The following is a 14,994-nucleotide window of genomic DNA, read 5'->3' on the forward strand; positions in this document are numbered from 1 at the left end:
GCCCATCACAAACTCGCTCCGTGTGTTCCCCGCTCGCTGATGCAGCAGCGCGCGGGTGACGAACGGGAAGGTCGCCCAGAGGGCGAGTTCCGCCCGCGCGGGGTCCGTGCCATGCAGCCTTGAATGCTGATTGCAGACAGCGCGTTACACGCGTTACACGCGTTACACGTGTTGTCTGCGTTACACGTGTTACACGTGTAACACGTGTTGTCTGCGTTACACGCGTTACACGTGTAACACGTGTTGTCTGCGTTACACGTGTTACACGTGTAACGCGTGTTGTCTGCGTTACACGTGTTACACGTGTTGTCTGCGTTACACGTGTTACACGCGTTACATGCGTTACACGTGTTACACGTGTTACACGCGTTACACGTGTTGTCTGCGTTACACGCGTTACACGCGTTACACGCGTTACACGTGTTGTCTGCGTTACACGCGTTACACGTGTAACACGTGTTGTCTGCGTTACACGTGTTACACGTGTAACGCGTGTTGTCTGCGTTACACGTGTTACACGTGTTGTCTGCGTTACACGTGTTACACGTGTTGTCTGCGTTACACGTGTTACACGTGTTACACGCGTTACACGTGTTGTCTGCGTTACACGCGTTACACGCGTTACACGCGTTACACGTGTTGTCTGCGTTACACGCGTGTTACACGCGTTACATGCGTTACACATGTAACGCGTTACACGCGCTGTCTGCGTTACACGCGTTACACGCGTTACACGCGTTACACGCGCTGTCTGCACCGACGTGCATCGTGCAGGCCTCGTGTGGGTGGGGGAGCGGTGGTGTAGCGGTCAGCGCGCCGCGCCAACAAAACCGGCGCACCCCGAGTTCGAGTCCCGCTCAGGAGCAGCACCGGCGACAATTATCTGAACCCGTGCTGGGCCTCAACCTCGAATTGACTCAACCTCGAATGAGTACAGTACATCTCTCGGTGTGTAAACATCGTCGCTCGGGAGACAAAGGCGGCCGAGCGTGGTGCTGGCCACCCCTCGTTTGCCGTTGCCGGCCCTCATAGATGCCCGCTAACAGACATGACCTCAAAAACGTCTGTTCAGGCTATACGCGGGGATCTTTTGCTTTTCTTTTGGTGATTAGCGCACAAAGGCGGCCGGGCGTGTGGTGTTTTGGCCACACCAACCACACCGCGTGGCGATGCCGGCCTTCGTGATGGGCCGCTACTCGATAAATGCCTTACAGGGGAGCTTTCTTCCACATTTCGAAAACGCACGTGCAGTAGTGTCCATTAATACGATCAATACACAGCAAATAAACAATGTACACGTACGATGCTTTGTCGATACATCACCGTGTTGAATGAAAGCCTCCGCTGCTCCGCCTATCATAGGTGACGTTTCGAGCAATGCCCCTTCTTCATAGCAATGACCCTTCTTCATAGCACACACATAATGGTGGTATGAATAAGGGCCATTGCCCGAAACGTCGCTTGTGCACCACTGCCAACGCGATATCACCAGACATTTTTTTCCCACTAACGGAATCGTTGTTTCTGTGTTTCACACTTCACCACGCTGGTCAGGCAAAATGTATCTCCCAGACCGGTTGAGATGTCACTCGCCACTGGTGTGAGTTGGCCATGACCGAGATAATAAAGTACATGCCGCACAAAGACAAAGATCACCCGTATAGCCTTGACAGACTGTTGGGGCAAGTGCTGTTGGCGAGCAGCACCTATGAAGGACGGCGCTTTGGCACACGAGGGGGTGGGTGGCCAGCACCACGTCCGACTTACTCTTCCGAGTGGCGATGTTTACGCACAGCACTGCGTCCGACTCATTTGAGGCCGAGTTGATCTAGGGGAGGCCCAGGACAGCGGGATTCGAACTCGGTCCACCGGGTTCGTATCGCAGTGCGCTAACCACTGCGCCACCGCTCCCGTGTCCGTTGTTCAATGATGACGATTCAAAGACTACGTCCACAATAATTGGGTCCATCGCTAATATAAAAAATAACATTTTGGACATAGTCCCATGTCCAACCCTATATGGCACAACCTTTATCCAGCATGGACTGATATGCTATACATCGATATATATATAGAACGGTTACTTAAATACATTTTTTGCATTGAAGAAACCAGAAAAATATAACGGTTACCGGTTTTCTGCACCAAAAATACACGTCTAGCATGAACTTAACATCTCAACCTTTTTATTTTATTTTTTTACACTGATAAACGTTGGGCTTGCTGCAATCCTGATGGCGCCGGTTAGATCCGATCCCCGGGTGCGGCAGGTGAACCGATGGGCCAACCGTCCCCCCGTCCCCCAATGGAAGCGTCACATGCGATCGGGAAAGCAGCTCGCTCTGGCGGCTTTCGGGGTAAATCATGGACACGGCCCACGACTTTCCAAGACGTCTGCCCGGCCACAGACGAGCGGACCAAACGCGCGCTCGAGAGGCCGCTCACTCCGGCGCGGGGCGATCGATCGAGCGAGGGGCAAAAAAACTTGGCGACCAGGTAACCTGGGTCGCCGTGCCACCTCTCCGAACGTTCGCGCGTGCCGATCGGGGCGTCATCCTGTTAACTCGCACTCCACGGATGTGCGTACGTCCGGTTGAGCTTCTTTCTCGCACCGTACGTCAAACGGGATTCGCCATTGCCGACTCTGTGTGAACCGGCAATCGATTACGGAAACGATTGTCGTCTTCCCGGTTATCCTCGTAACTGACCAAAAAGCATACGCGCGCGCACCGATTGCAGCCGATCGCGTCAGATGTAAGACAAGGGCTTGCATGGACGTGTGCATGTACGTGTGCATGTACGTGTGCATGTACGTGTGCATGGACGTGTGCATTTACGTGTGCATGGACGTGTGCGTGTACGTGTGCATGGACGTGTGCATGGACGTGTGAATGTACGTGTGCATTTACGTGTGCATGTACGTGTCCATGTATGTGTGCATGGACGTGTGCATGTACGTGTCCATGTACGTGTGAATGTACGTGTGCATTTACGTGTACATGTACGTGTCCATGCACGTGTGCATGTACGTCAGTGGTGACATCACTGCAGATTTTGTGCCAAGAGAAGTGCACTTTGAGGCTGTCACGTGTGGTGCAGAAGGCTCGCTGGCAGGACGTCACGGGACATCCCCAGGTGTTATGGATTTCACTTTCTGAGATGACCGGCAGATGCACCACCTTTGGTGGTCACTGTGCCAGTTTGAGCATTTTATCCGCCCGGCATCTCCGCTCGTTGTTGTGAGCGTCGCACCTCTGCCGTCCATTGATGTTGGAGGGCAACTGCCTCCTACTATCCGGTAGCGTCCTTCATGAGCCTCCTCCACATAGTGGCCGATCTTGACACCGCTGGTACCAGGTCTTCGGCAAGTCCACTCAAGTCTACGTTCTCCCGTAGCCCGCATCGGTTCCATCTTTTCTCCAGCACGCGCCCGTTTAGCCCCCTTCTCTACGGCCAAACAGAAGCTGCTTAGGCATGCGGTGGCTGGGCATGCGGTGGCTGGGCATGCGGTGGCTGGGCATGCGGTGGCTGGGCATGCGGTGGCTGGGCATGCGGTGGCTGGGCATGCGGTGGCTGGGCATGCGGTGGCTGGGCATGCTGTAGTTGCCACACTTGCACACAAACACAAAAGACAAAGATCCCCCGTATAGCCCTAACATACGTTTAGGGCAAGTTCTGTTAACGAGCACCCATGAAGGCCGGCACGGCACACGAGGGGGCGGGCGAGTGGCCAGCCACCACTCCCGGGCGCCTTTGTCTCCCTATTAGCGATGTTTTGCACATCGCACCAGCTACTTATTTAGGGCTAAGTCGACCTAGGGGAGACCCGTGACTGGTTCAGATCATCGTAACTGCTGTTGGCCGTGAGCAGAAATTGAACTTGGATCGCCTGGTTCGCAGCGCACTAAGCGCTCGACTACCGATCACCAAACACATGCCCACACACACCCACACGCTTGTAAAAACACACACACACACTTCACACCTGACCTGCTGTTCAAAAGCCGAGCTGTGTGCGTGTACCTAGAAAATTGAGATCTCTCCCGATTCTACATTGAAAACGAATTTCTTTACAACTGCTTTTTTTGCGCTTAGTTTATTGCCCTTCCCCCGCACCTCCGATTAGCTCGGTTGGCTACGTACGGTGCGAAAGAAGTTCAACTTACAGTCCATCTCCTGGCGCGGCAGTGTACACATTTATAAAGGGGTTTTTTTTTTCTTTCAAATCCCACCACTGCCTCCGTCCACACAGCAGTACAATTGAGTACAACCGCATTGAGTCGATCGACACGTGGCGTGCATGCGTGCGTGCGGCGGGGTAAAGTGTGGGTACGACCCACCTCTCAACCCCTGGCAGCACGCATGCTCACCGCGGGAAGAGGAGACACAACACCGCTCTCGAGATGGCTCGAGTGAAGATCCGTCCGTCAATTGCAGGGCCTTGACCTTTACTGGGCGTCTGTGAACAAGATCTTCACAGCCCATGGGCTTCCTCCCCGTGGAAAGAAACATTTTCATTCTTTGTGACTATTTACATCAATGGGAGACGCTTTTAAAACGACGTTTCTTGCTTGTCTTTAAAATATTTACCCTCGTCTTTTTTTTTTGTTCGTTGGATATTTAGAAACGAATCGTCGCGTACACACAGGAGGGGGGGGGGGGAGTTGTTGTTGTTCCGCTGGACATCTGGGAGAAGGAGCTTCAAAGCTCAGCGGATTCCTCCAGTCGGATTAAAGATTCTGATTATGTGACTGCCTCTATTAAATAAGTACCATTTATAGGCAGCAGTTGTTTTGAGCGGCGTGCGGTTGAAATATTGGCACGGTGATCCCTTCGTGCATTCAAAGTTGTACCTTTGTGTTTTTAGTTTACAGGCATTCCTGAGTGATCTTTAAGAGCGCGTGACAGATGCATTTGAGACAGCGTCACCCGATGCGTTGGTGAACGCGCCCGCGGGGGTGTCAACACTCTCTCGATCTGAACGTAACGCTTATTGCCAATGCTGCACAAGCTGGCAAAGTGTACACAGTCTAGATGAACACTGTATATAGACACATATATTATAATACGTACTTGCATTTGTGTTACATCCCACGAAATAACAAACTACCCCAAGCCGCAGTTGATTTAGCCTCGGGGACCCCCTGATGGCAGCTGTCCCTGTGAGATGAGACTCGTGAAGTATATTATCACCTTAGCATGTTTGTGCGTGTGTGTGTGTCACGTAGTTTCATCGAAATTAGGGAGACAAAGGCGGCCGGGCGTGCTGCTGGCCACCCACCACGTGACGGCTTTCATAGATGTTCGCGAACAGCACTTGCCCGTAAACGGTCTGTTGATGATATAAGTGGGATCTTTGTCATACACTTATCGACATAGTTCAAAGTACAATTACGCTTGACGCTAGATAATGTCTGTATAGATAAGCTCTCCTATGCAATTATCAACTGTGGAGTTATAAAACGTACGTATAGTCCATAATTTCCAGACCAACATTATCCATAGCAGCCAGCATTTGTTTAAGCAAGCAAACTCCTGCACCGGTTTTGACCCCTCTTGGTCTCATCAGCAGAGTCAGGCATTTTACACCAAATACCGCAGGATTAGCAGATGTTATTGGCAAGAGCACCCCATATAGACGATGACTATTACATGTATTTATTAAATATACACGCAATTATATATTGCGTTTGCAAGAACGTGTGTGGTGTGGTGGTTGTATTGTTAGTCAGTATACATGTTTGTGTGTATGTATATATATGTGATGCTATGCATTGCTGTTAAGCATAAGCAAGATCACTATATCACCGTTAAGAAATATAACTTTGCGGCATATGCTTTAAACACGTTAACTATAGATGCCTATTTTTGTTTCTATATTTGCACACCTTATTCATTCTACTCGCTGAGTATGTCATACATACCCATGAATACAATGCAGATATACGTGTCGTGATGTACAGTGTGGGTGTTTCTATGTATGAATGTATGTTACGTGTCTTAACAGGTATGTATGTGTGTTTGAATGTATGTACGTGGAATATATGCATGTATGCATGCATGTTTATGCATGTGTATGTACAGGTGTATATTTACAGGTGTTTCCCTATACATGCGATGTAACTTTTGTATGCAATGTCATTTGATTGCATGGCAATGAGTGGAACACTCTATAATCGTTTATTTTGCTGAGTATGTCTGGATTAATTTGTATGTATGTATGCAGAATTCCTTTCGTACCTTGCGTAAGCCAACCGTGATAATCGGTGATGCTGATTTCACACATATAAGTATAGTATATAGTAGCACTGTCCAAAACACGAAATTTTACGCTGAGGTTACAGCTTTGCTAAGTAACATTCCTCTTAAGCTACGTTTCTTCTAAGTTACGTCCATTGTGTAAATGTAGCACTATTCCGAAACCATTTTTTTTTCATTTCACTTTATGTATTCACGTGAATAACAAGCACACGCTTTTATGTGCTCCGTATTTTATTAGGCGTCCACATTGTCCATTTAATATGCATACGAACATTTCTTACAATCTCATATACAGCACATCGAGTATATCAATCTACATATATATCAAACCTTACACGTTTTAAAATACATATATGGCGTGTGTGTATACACATATGTATGGCACTGATGTAACCATTACCTAAATATAGTGTGTGTGTCGCAAATAGCTATGGTCTTAACATAACTACATTATGAAATCTAACCACCCAATTGAGAATGTATATTTAACATGTAAATGTATATATTTAAATGTTTAATCAAACCCCCTCACTGTGTTGCGTCCTGTGTGTGTGTGTGCGCGCAACATCCTTTATAATAGTGCTTGCCGTCGTCATTATAATGCCCCTATTATTACGTGCCTTTTTTTACTTCCAAACAACCATTAAACAAACAGACGCGTGACCAAAATTGCATGCGATCTTGGATTGTGCAGCAATTTAGTAATTATCACTTGCCACTAATCCAATCGCGTGTATGCCGTGAAGGATCAGCGACATGCAATATTCCATAGAGAACGGACGCCAATTCATCCTTTGTTTTGGTACGTGTTCAACAGACGAGTTGACTACTCTTCGTTTAGACAATTTGGATGCTCACTATATTAGGAAAAAAATAGCTATTGTTCAAAGAGATCACTGTATATATTGTGTTATACTTCGTTGTGAAATTAGCGCCGCATAATTCGATGTGACAACATCGACTGTTTAGGTAACTTTCAATACAGTATATAATTCGTATACAGTCCACACACACACACCTGTAGAATGTAGACTGTATACATGTGGCATACTGTCACCTGTAGTATGTATATAAATACAATATAATTATAATTGTATGTCCATGTTTATGCATGAGTTATGATATAGATATCGTGATGTATATGCATACATGCATACATGTATGTATGCATGTATGTATATACTGTATAAATATACAATGTGAATGTGTATATAATTATGTTTTATATACACGTATTGCGACTGTTTTTGCATGTGTGTAATTCATAATATGCATACAGTATATGTGCATTAGTCGAATGTGTACCTTGTGATATATAATAATTTTTTTATACTCGAGTCACTCTCCATTGATGCGTTATATTCAACTACGAATAAACATTCTCAATGCACAAAAAACATATATAGACAACTTTGAATGCAATTGTTCCCATTTTCGACAATTCTAAACATTAATAAAAGCTCCTGTACAATATTTTTTTTAAATAAACACAGCCAATAATTAAATATCCTCAAAAAGGGGGGGGGGGGGGTATATGTATGTATGTATGTTGGACTTCTTTTGCACCGTACGAGCCAACCGTGCCAATCGAATGGAACGCGTCCGAAAGAAGGAACGTACATCCTGGAGATGGAGTGATGAAATGAGCTCGTGTGGCAGATGACGAGACATTAAATATTCTAACTTACTCGCGTGAGTAAGAATTCATCCAGCTGTGGATCGACTATGACTAATGTTAATGATGATATATTATGATGATGGTGATGATGATCCAATGCATAATTACATTTCATTTACAACTCCCCCGTTCGCCCTCGACTCGCGTGTGAAGAAAAAAATTCTGCCAAATAACAACATCATTGTATAATCGTAAACATACCTTGCGTGTATTGCAATATGGTAAATAGGAGGTGTAATCTATGCGTTTGCGTGCGGAGAGATCTTATCAGAGTCCGGGCCATCATAGCCGAGAGCAAACGCTTCGTGGAATTGTTGTTCGCTCAACTAATGTCACTTGTCTCGGATTTAAAAAATAATTAAAACTGTCCCCTACTCGCGTCGCTCTCAATGGACACGAGCTGGCTGAAATCGCTCGTCAAAGTGTTTGTGTGTCCGTTGATTTATCTGCGCGCCGTTCTGTAGTCTCAATGTGATCACATTTATATGAACGGGGGTGGGGGATGTGTGTATAACTTTTCGCTCGGGGAGAATCAAAAGCGCTCGGGCGTGGAGCGCTCTCTACACCACCCGCTCGTACGCCGTACTGGCCCTAATAGGTTTTCGCTGATAGCAGCACTTTCCCCAACACTCTATGTGCGTCACATGGGGTATATGTTTATATATGGCCGTGGTTGTGGGAGCGGTGGTACAGTGGTTAGCGCACAGCGATCCGTGTGAGATTCCCGCTCCCAGCCAACATCGGTGACGATTGTCTGAACCTGTCCTGAGCTTCCCCTAGGCTGACTCAGCCTCAAATGAGTACCTGGTGCTGTGTGCAGTCAACATCAACGTTTGGGGAGACAAGTACCTCCGGACATGGCGCTGGCCATCCACCCTTCGTGTGCGGTTCCAAACCTTAATAGGTGGTCGCTAACAGCACTTGCCCCAGCAGTCTGCTCAAGGCGATGTGGGGGATCGTTGTCTTTTGTGTGTCTGCGCACGCGTCAATGTGTGTGTGTGTCCACACGTGCAAGTAACACACCACACACACACACGGATACGCACATTAAGCAATACAGTACTCTGATTGATTCTTCTCGATGTCGATCTTGCAGCATCTCCACAACTCCATCATCACCATCACCACCTTGCTCCTCCTGCAAGCAAACATCCCACGCCGCGTGTGACACAAACTCCAAATAAAACAAACTTCAAACTCTAGATTACACGAGCAGAATCGGCAGACGCGCAAGTTTACCAATATTAACTTTTTTTTTATATCTGACCAGGTAAGGCCCACTGAGCGATATCTTTCAAAAGCGACCTGGCCACAAACGGTAGCTCAGCGAAGTGGCTTATCAAGTGAAAATTTACAGCAGATAAATTATCTAAACTAAACGCACCTTGAATCTAAATGTGGAGGGGAAAAATCCGGAAGACCTAGAAAAAAATCCACTCGACCACGTGGATAGAGAGAGAGAGAGACAGACAGACAGACACGCAAACTCCAAAGATTCAGTTGGCATCAGGGTCGCGATCGAACCTACGTCTCCTGCATACCAGGCGATGTATTTAACATCTCACCACCGTGGCACACTTGTGCGGCAACCCCAGTCTCAACCACGGGGCATACATTCCCCAAAACGCCGAGCGGCCGGCGACAAACAGAACGTTATTTGTTGCAATTAGATTAAGAGTTAACGCCTTTGTTCAAATGGAGCAAAGTCGATGTGAGAGCCTGGCACAAGGGACGATATTGGGGGGGGAGGGGGGGGGAGATTCCCGACGTCGACCGGTGCGAGGGCCGGATCAGAAACAGAAGTGTGCTGACCTGCAGTGTGATGAGCGGGTGAGTGAGTGATCCACTGAGTGAGTCACTTAATGGCTGATTAAGTACGTGAATGGGCGAGTAGGCGAGTGAGTGGCTGTGAGTGGGTGGGTGAGTGAGTGATTGAATGAGAGGGTGAGTTCATGAGTGAGTGATTAAATGAGTGGGTGATTTCATGAGTGAGTGATTAAATGAGTGATTGAATGAGTGGGTGAGTGAGTGAGTGAATGGGTGAGTGAGTGATTGAATCCAGGGCAACCCACTGCTGGATGAGAGCCTCTCCACGGCGTGTGAATCGTGTAGGGTTGGTTGACCATATTTCACCACCATGCTGGTTAGTGCGGGTTGGTGAAGTTGGCTGGTATCATAAGCCGCGAGAAGCATAGACGTATAGTACAACAATGGACGTGCCTGAATTTAACTGTGCTTGTCCCACCATAACACCTGTTTCATACACGGCCACTATCCAGGCTCAAAAATTACGCTTAGCTTTCGAGTAATCTGATTCAATCTGACGCATTTCGAGTTATCAGGTCATCCGAAAAGCGCATATATCCGCAGGGAATAATGAACGTGTCCCTACTGCTGTATCGTGGATGTTAAAGACCTCCGATAGATAACTAGCGACACAAATAGGCATTGAGTCGTTGTTTATATATATTTAAATCCCACGTTTAAAAAAAAAACATCAGCTGCTAATTGTAATATGCGTAATTGTGGTAATTACAGCTTGTACGTTCCATAGTTACGATGTAAATTGACTCTCGTTTGGTTAAATAAAGTACCTTCAATCAAAATCATGGCCGTACTTCACAATGCACTGTGTACATATACGTGGCGTTGCATGCGCTACACACGGAGCAAACATGTGTATAACATGTGTGTAACATTACACTAGGCAAGGAACGCGCTCGGCCGCTTTTGTCTTACCAGTAGTGACATCTTTCATTCGAATTATAATTTATTTGCCTGCTTATTTGTGCAAACGGTAGCAAATGCCACGATTCACAAATCGTTGCAGATGCTACGATTTGCAAATGCTACGCTTTTCCGGATCGTCTTTTTAACAATGCGGCAGAAACGCGTACTATTAAGACCCACTGTTTTGTTTGTTTGGTTATAAATTCAAATAAATACGACAAGTAGGTTTTGTTTGCGTATCGTGTGGCGAACTTTTTTCGCCCCGTACGTAGCCGAACGTGACAGCAGGAGGCATCGATGGTGAGTACGCGATGTCGGTGCGCGGTTATCCGTCCGCGAGTATCTTTTTGGGGCCGAGACGTGGCACCGTCCGGTTGTCGCCGAGATGATGAAACGCAGGGTTCTCGAGTCGAGACAAAGCCACGCATTCACTGCTACTTTACGAACACAGCGGCACTGTGATGGAGGGAACGTCACAACCCCTGGCGCATGTGAGCGCAATGCAGCCTGGGTGTCCCGTAGACTTTGTCGACGTTTTAGACTTTGTAGATATTGTAGACTTTGTAGATATTGTAGACTTTGTAGACTTTGTAGATATTGTATACTTTGTAGACATTGTAGACTTTGTAGACTTTGTAGATGTTGTAGACGTTATAGACTTTGTAGATATTGTAGACTTTGTCGACGTTTTGGACTTTGTAGATATTGTAGACTTTGTAGACTTTGTCGACGTTTTAGACTTTGTAGACTTTGTAGATGTTGTAGACTTTGTAGACTTTGTAGATGTTGTAGATGTTGTAGACTTTGTAGACTTTGTCGACGCTGTAGATGTTGTAGACATTGTAGACTTTGTAGATGTTGTAGACTTTGTAGACTTCGTAGACTTTGTAGAAGTTGTAGACATTGTAGATTTTGTAGACTTTGTCGACGTTGTAGACTTTGTAGACTTTGTAGACGTTGTAGACTTTGTAGACTTCGTAGACGTTGTAGACGTTGTAGACTTTGTAGACGGTGTAGACTTCGTAGACGTTGTAGACGTTGTAGACTTTGTAGACATTGTAGACTTCGTAAACGTTGTAGACGTTGTAGACTTTGTAGACTTCGTAGACGTTGTAGACGTTGTAGACTTTGTAGACTTTGTAGACATTGTAGACTTTGTAGACGTTGTAGACTTTGTAGACTTCGTAGACGTTGTAGACGTTGTAGACTTTGTAGACGGTGTAGACTTCGTAGACGTTGTAGACGTTGTAGACTTCGTAGACGTTGTAGACGTTGTAGACTTTGTAGACTTTGTAGACATTGTAGACTTTGTAGAAGTTGTAGACTTTGTAGACGGTGTAGACTTTGTAGACTTTGTAGACGTTTTAGACTTCGTAGACTTTGTAGACTTTGTAGACGTTGTAGACTTTGTAGACATTGTAGACTTTGTAGATGTTGTAGACTTTGTAGACTTTGTAGACATTGTAGACTTTGTAGACATTGTAGACTTTGTAGACGTTGTAGACTTTGTAGACTTTGTAGACGTTTTAGACTTTGTAGATATTGTAGACTTCGTAGACTTTGTAGATGTTGTAGACTTTGTAGACTTTGTAGACGTTTTAGACTTTGTAGACATTGTAAACTTCGCAGACTTTATAGACTTTGTAGACTTCGTAGACTTTGTAGACTTTGTAGAAATTGTAGACTTTGTAGACATTGTAGACGTTGTAGACTTTGTAGACGTTGTACAGGTGGCTCGGGGGGCACGGGAGAGAGACTGGCTCGCAATCGGAAGTTTGCGAGTTCAAATCCTGGTTGGGGTTGGGGAGGAGGGGAGTGGAGTGGAGGTTGACTCGGCCAATCGTCGTCATCATCATCATCATCATCACTCTGAGGTCGGTAAAACGAGTACTTGTGTTTCCAATTTCGGGTCTAATGTGCAGCGTGATAAGCACGGCGCCACCGCTCCACCACCATGATTAGCAAATATCTAATAGCATGCAGTAGATGCTTGTTAGAGACCTTCATCCATCACAGAATTTACCGTGGCCGATGATGTTGATGACACATTCGTTTTGTGTTAAAGCATTGACATTATAGAGGAGTCCAGAGGTGGTCCACTCAACATCTTGAGGTCTCTGACTCAGGCAAGGTTCTAGTATCAGATTTCCTCCATCTCCTTTAATCTCGAGGGTTTCATTTCTCATACGGACCCCGTGTCTTCACGTTGTCAAGCGGAGGCGTCTCACTCTCTAACTCTTGGCCTTTTGCTCCGGAACGTGCTTCCTTTGAGAACATCCTGCAGCGATACATCGCCTCTCTGACATAATCCCGAGTCCAGATCGCTCTCCTCCTCTGACTTGCTATCATTAAAATGAATCTTCTTTTCTGGACCTTTTATTGATCAAGCCTGCACCCTCTGACCATATTCCCGGTCCTATATTTTTTCTGTCTGGATTATGTCAATTAAGATGTTCCATCCTTCTAGAGACTCCTCAAAGAAAGCTATGGTCATCTGACGATATGCACCAATGCAGATCGTTGACATTCATCTGAATTGTTCCAATCGTAGTGTTCCACCCTTCCAAAGCTTCCTCCACGGGACAAGACACCCAAGCCAGATCATTATCCTTCTCTGAATTATTTCAATCAGACTTCTCTCATCGTCTTCCTCCTTCTCCATCCTCAAGCTTCCTCCACAAAGCCTTCCCCTGTGATGTCCCTTGTCCAGATCTTGGTCGTCCGGTAAATTATTTCAATTCGAACTTCTCTCTCCCTTCGAGAACCTCCTCCAGCAATCCTCCCTCTCTGCAATTATAACATCCTCGTTCTTCTGGAGCTTCTTTAACGAAGTTCTCATCCTGTGCCTGCGACAATTTGCACCAAGGCCAGATATCATTTTGCCTTCTCTCAATTCTTCAACTTAGAATTCCCTCCTCCTAAACGCGCCCGAAGAGCACTCGACCAACTCCGTCTTCCACGAAACGAATGTCCTCCTTTCAATTCGCTCGTGAGACGAAATGAGCAGAGAATTTAAAGAAGGGACATTGTGAAGACCCCTCCAGCCGGGACGACTTTCGCAGACCGCATGGAACGTGCTTGGACGAGGCGTGGGATGGGGCACGCGCAATTGCACGGTTTGTACTCACATCGAATGCAATCGAAGCTCGACCACTATTCATAACGCCGTCCATCATTGGACCGTTGTCACTGCTGAACGTGATTGCGTTATGATATTTATTACGTCTGATATTTATGAATTTCCAAAAATATTTTTGGAAATTTGGTCGGTGAAAACTTTTGTTGGCTAATCATCAAAACCGACGATGTTAGGATTAACATTCAATTCTAATCCGTTTATTTTCGATCACTAATGTTTCTCAGATACACAAAGACAAAGATCCCCAATATAGCCTCGACAGACAGTTGGAGCAAGTGCTGTGAGCGGGTTTCAGCTATGATTGCCGGCATAGCACACGAGGGGGGGGGGGGGGGGGGGGAGGGGGTCAGCACTGCGCCCGGCAGCCTTTGTCTCTCAAGTTGCGATGTTCACACATCTCAGCAGGTATCTGTTTGAGGCTGAGTCTACCTAGGTGAGGCCCAGAACCGGTTCAGATAATCCTCACGGGTATCGAACGCGGACCGCCGCCGGTCCCATAGTGCAGTGCGCTAACCGCTACGCCACCACTCTTGTGTACACAGAACCCCCATATAGCCTTAACAGGCTGTTGGGGCAAGTGCGATTAGCGAGCACCTATTAAGGCCCGAAAGGGAAGGGGTGGCTGGCCAGCACCACGCCCGGGCCGCCTTCGTCTCCAGAGTGGCGACGTTTACACAGCGCAGCAGGTATCCGCTTGAGGCTGAGTCGACCTAGGGGAGGCCCAGGACCCGATTCAGACAATCGTCACCGGTGTCGACCGCGAGCGGGGAATCGAACTCGGTTCGCCGTGTTCGTAGCGCAGAGCGCTAACCGCCGCACCACCGCTCCCACGCTGGTATTCAAGCGAAATGCCGTTTGCGTACCCAAGTGAGAGAGCCCATTTGTGATTCGTTATCTCGTTTGCAATCGTGGATGAGGAGGGACGCTCTCAGGTCGCTTCGCGCTGATGCTAATCTTATTCATATGTCGAGAGCGTCTTCTCCACTCAAGGCGATTGACACACACCTTGCTTACCAAGATTACCAAACATGAGGGTTTGTGCGTTAGAAGTAGTGGGCGGCTCACGATCGGGAAGGTTGCCATTTCAAGTCCTCTATAGGGCGGGGAGAGGGGTTTCTGACTCAGCCCATCATCCCACAGGGGCCGATAAAATGGGTACCGCATCCATCGCACCGTGGTTGTCCAA

General features: G+C 46.9%; 1 protein-coding gene and 1 long non-coding RNA gene across 14 annotated transcripts in view; one reads left to right on the forward strand and one right to left on the reverse strand.

Moving 5' to 3' along the window:
* The window catches only part of LOC116948931 (nuclear factor 1 A-type), a 387,014-nt gene that overhangs the window by 88,650 nt on the left and 283,370 nt on the right, over positions 1-14,994 (forward strand). The gene's annotated exons all lie outside the window — the stretch shown is intronic.
* Positions 1-14,994, reverse strand: part of LOC116948933 (uncharacterized) — a 69,524-nt gene that overhangs the window by 45,444 nt on the left and 9,086 nt on the right. For 6 of the 7 annotated variants that reach the window (XR_012945991.1, XR_004403874.2, XR_004403873.2 and 3 more), the window contains exon 3: positions 8,986-9,077. This is a non-coding gene — a long non-coding RNA (uncharacterized LOC116948933). Of the gene's footprint in view, positions 1-6,474; positions 9,078-14,994 lie in introns of those variants that run through there. The other variant, XR_012945990.1, reaches the window with a different exon arrangement.

This window comes from Petromyzon marinus, chromosome 35, assembly GCF_048934315.1.
Source record: "Petromyzon marinus isolate PM22_M1 ecotype Great Lakes invasive population chromosome 35, UKy_Petmar_22M1.pri1.0, whole genome shotgun sequence".
Taxonomy (NCBI): domain Eukaryota; kingdom Metazoa; phylum Chordata; class Hyperoartia; order Petromyzontiformes; family Petromyzontidae; genus Petromyzon; species Petromyzon marinus.